The sequence below is a fragment of the Podarcis pityusensis genome (genome assembly GCF_964106645.2).
Source record: "Podarcis pityusensis genome assembly, chromosome: 1".
Taxonomy (NCBI): Eukaryota; Metazoa; Chordata; class Lepidosauria; order Squamata; family Lacertidae; genus Podarcis; species Podarcis pityusensis.
The window spans coordinates 119,549,341-119,554,090 of NC_138028.1; positions in this window are offsets into that span (position 1 = coordinate 119,549,341).

Here is a 4,750-nt window from a genome sequence, read left to right on the forward strand (position 1 = left end):
GATCCCAGGCTGGCGGCTGGGGAAAGCAAAACGTCACTTAGAGAAGGATTTGAAATAGGGTCATGGCATCTCCCGCATAAACTGCTTTGGGATTTGATCTTTAAAATAGAAAGCGGTATAGAAATGAATAATAATAATAATAATTCCACTAAACACACAGACACACGGCACCTAGGCAGTCCATTGTGGCAACCGTAACTAAGGTTTGGTGATTAGATTACCGTATTTTTTGCTCCATAAGACACACTCCCCCCGCCCTAAAAAGTAAGGGGAAATGTCTGTGCGTCTTATGGAGTGAATGTGCGGTCGATTGCTGGCTCCCTTTCCAGCCCCTGCCCCTTGTCCAGACCTCCATTTTTGAATGTTCTGCAGACAGAGGCCATTTGTTTCCCCAGCGACATGTGACTGGCTGATTAGATTAGCTGTCTGGAAACTGTAGAAATGGCTCCCTTTCCTAAAGAAGCTGCAGAACTGTGAGTTGAACCCCATAAAAACAGGATTTTTTCCCTTTGCAAAAGAAGCTGCACAACTTTGAGCTGATCCTCAAAAAACCGGGGCTTTTCCCCTTTCCTCCTCTAAAAACTGGATGCGTCTTATGGTTGGGTGCGTCTTATGGAGCGAAAAATACGGTATATATCTTGAGGGTCTAACACTGTAAATGACTGACTGCTCCCATGGGCCAGATGTTCTCCACCTCTGAGCTAGTTTCATGGTCTGAAGGACTCCCTGGCTCCCAGTGGTGATGACCCCAGGGCCCTGATGCAATTCCTCTCATCATCATCATCACCATCACCATCGGCGTCTTCTCCTCCCACTGTTAGAGGTACCTTCTCGAGATCTTACTCATGCCTGGCCAGCTCCCTAGGCATGGCGACGTTGTGAAGCACGGCACAAGTCACAACCAATTCAGGCACCTCCTCAGGGGAGCGTGTCCATTGCGCATTTACTAGTGTGATACAGGCCTGGGAATCACATCTTCACCAGCCTCAGTGCCCTCCCATTCACCATTCTGGAAGCACGGGTGTGCCCTATGGTATGTTCCTTAGGACCAGGGACCTCTGTAGGGTACAGCAGTGCTGTGGGGTTTGGAGGACAGGACCTCCCCACAGGGTTGAGATTCCACTGCTGCCATGTGTGTTCATTTGTGATGATTGGCTGTATGTGTGGCAAGCTGCACAGCTGTGCATGCTAGAAGCTGTGTCCAGATTGGCTGTTGGGCTATGGGCACCATGGGCATTGGCCCCTCCAGGTTGGCCCCAAGTGGGGATGCCGTAGAATTTCTGTGGGCTGATTCCCAGCGGCTAAAACAGCAAATCTATATAGTGGTACCTCGGGTTACAAACGCTTCAGGTTACAGATTCTTGAGGTTGCAGACTCCCCTAACCCAGAAATAATACCTTGGGTTAAGAACTATTTTTTAGGATGAGAACAGAAATTGTGCGGTGGCGGCGCAGCAGCAGTGGGAGACTCCATTAGCTAAAGTGGTACCTCAGGTTAAAAACAGTTTCAGGTTAAGAATGGACCTCCAGAATGAATTAAGTTCTTAACTCGAGAAGAAGAGGTTGGATTTGATATCCCGCTTTATCACTACCCGAAGGAGTCTCAAAGCGGCTAACATTCTCCTTTCCCTCTCTCCCCCACAACAAACACTCTGTGAGGTGAGTGAGGCTGAGAGACTTCAGAGAAGTGTGACTAGAGGTACCACTGTAATATAAAAAGAATCTGAGTAAACCAGATCAACATTTTTATTAACCCAAAACTTCAGTGAAATTGTACATGGGGTTGGATATTATGAACAATTCCATTCTCATGACTGCCTGGTAAGTACCTATAGTTCAGGCACAGAAGTTCATTTTGATATTATTATTATTATTATTATTATTATTATTATTATTTTATTACAATTATTATACTCCACCCATCAGACTGGGTTGCCCCAGCCACTCTGGGCAGCTTCCAGCTTATACAAAAACATAATAAACATGAAACCTCCCTATACAGAATCTAGAATCATAGAATTTTAGAGTTGGAAGAAACCTCAAGGATCATCTAGTCCCAATCGCCTGCAATGCAGGAATCTAGAATTGCTGGGTGACAAGCGCAAATCAACAGCAACAGTTCATATTTGAGCTGCCAAAGGAAATCCCTTGTTCAAACTGAAGGGTGGTATATAAATCTAATCAAACAAACAAACAAACAGATATGCAAAAAGAGCCACAGGATAATTTTTCAAGCAGCTGAAGGAAAGCTTGCATGAGAACGCTGTTTGTATCCTTGCTTCCGTGCTTGGACATTCTGGGGTCCAGGTTCCTGTGAAGGGCCCCATGGCACTGAAAACAGAAGTAGCACAATTTTGGAATGATGTGCCTTTACATCCCATAAGCTAGCTGCCAGCTAACCATCAGCAAGAAATCTCCAGCGGTAATGCCACCCACCCTTGAAAGAACTCATTTTCAAGACTTTTTTTTTGAAAACGAGACTGGAATTACGTTCCCTCAGCTTTTGCCAGCAGCAAATCCATTCTGTGCAGCGACAGAAAGCCTCCGCCAAGGTGTCATAAATAAAACTCTATAGACTGCGTTTGAGACTCGACTACATGAAAGTGACAATTCCATTTGTCCTCAAGATTACACGCAGCCAAATGACTGTGGAGCTGATAAACCTTTTATTAATAGCAAGTATCTCTGCCTGCCCACACGCAAAAAATTTACAATGGGTCAGACATAATTACTGCTAATGCATTTCCCTGAGGGTATATCAAATGCTCACCTACGCCTGTTGCACATCTCATCACTCAGAAGGCCGTATTTTATCAAGACAGTCCACATTACAAGCTCTGTCTTACACCAAAGCATGTTATAAAACCATTTTAGTGGCTGTTCTTAAATGTCATTAAAAGTACCCTGGGGGGAGAAAGGTTGCCTGCTGGAACTTCTTTGGCACATGCCAAATGGGCAAACAAGACTGGGGATGCAAATAATAATAATAATAATAATAATAATATATTATTTAGACCCCAACCATTTGGCTGGGTTTCCCCAGCCACTCTGGGCGGCTCCGAACAGAATATTAAAATACAATAATCTATTAAACATTAAAAGCTTCCCTAAACAGGGCTTGTTATGTACTGATGTTCTCACCCTGGGCCAGCAGGGGGATACTGTAGATAGTTATGCAAATGAAGGATCGAAAGTGACGTTCAGTGATTGGATAGTTTGTATGCAAATGAAGGATCGAAAAGTGACGTTCTGTGATTGGATAGTTTGTATGCAAATGAAGGATCGAAAAGTGACGTTCTGTGATTGGATAGTTTTAGAAAGTTGCAACAGTTACAATTGTTCTGGAGCTCTATATAAGCAGGCTGACTGAGCTCCTCAGTTAGTTCTGTTCCAGCTTACAAATAAAGAGCTGCTTTGGAAGAATCGCTGTGTCATCTGATATGTTCGCCCACAACTTAACACTGGCGACGAGGATGGGATCGATGGACATCAGAGCACAGCCAGATGCGGCCATCCTCTGAACTGAGCTGAATCACTGAGCGAAATCACTGGACAGAACCAATTCAGAGCTGACTGCTCTGGCTAGAGCACTGTGTTCCATCCATCGCCCTTCTCGCCGGCATTGGAATCATGGCTTCACTTGTGCCTCTACCGCCATTTGCGCCAGCCTCTGAATCATGGGACTCCTACTTCGTTCGGTTCGACTGCTACCTACAAGCCAACGAGCTGACAGCAGTATCAAAGGAACGGAAGCGGGGCCTATTCCTCAGCCTCTGTGGGCCTGAGGTGTTTGAGACGGCCTGAGCATTGGTTGCGCCTGAAGCAGTCCAGGCAACACCATGGGACACGATTCAAGAGAAGCTCTGCAACCACTACGCACCAAAGCCGTCCAAGATTGCTGCCCGCCATGCATTCTACCACCGGAACCAGGCAGAGGGGGAGTCAATCAACAACTACACCACTGCCCTCCGACAAGCTGCAATGCACTGCAAGTTCCGAGACTTAGATGATGCCCTGATGGATCAAATCGTCTGCAGGGTCTGGGACATCCATCTGCAACGGCGTCTCCTCGCCAAGCCAGACCTCACACTGCAGAAAGCCATTGAGGAGGCTGTGGCCTCGGAAGCTGCTGAACGCTTCGCCCAGGAGATCTGCAAGGCCAGCAGCCTGCGTCTTGCTAGGAAGCCAGTTCCAGTGCATCACGAAGAGGCCAGCAGTGATGAGGCATCCTCCAGTGAAGACGATGACATGCAGCAGAGAAAGCGGGAGCGCAGGAAGCTCCAACAGAAGTCCAAGGGCCAACCGGAATGTGCCTGCTGCAGAGCCAACCATTCCCGTGCCAAGTGTCGATTCAGAGACGCCATCTGTCGGACGTGTTCCAGAAGGGGCCACATCGCTAAGGTCTGCCGATCGGCTCCATCTGACACCCCCCCTTCACCGACTCGCATGTCCAAATCTTCACTCCAGTCTGCCAAGGAAAGCTGTTTCGCTCTCACCAACTGCCGCTGCCCGTCTGGAACCACGATTGGCCAAACCGACTCGCCTACGTGACGCAAGCTGAACGTGACGGTGCTCATTGAAGGAGCTCCATGTGACATGGAGATTGACACCGGGTCTACCCTGTCCATCGTGTCTTGGAGCACCATCAAAAGACTGGTACCCAGAGTGTCCAAAAGGCAACTCGACTCTCACCGCGTACACCTGAGAGACTACCAGGGAAACGACATTCCCATGGTAGGCGTTGGCCGGTT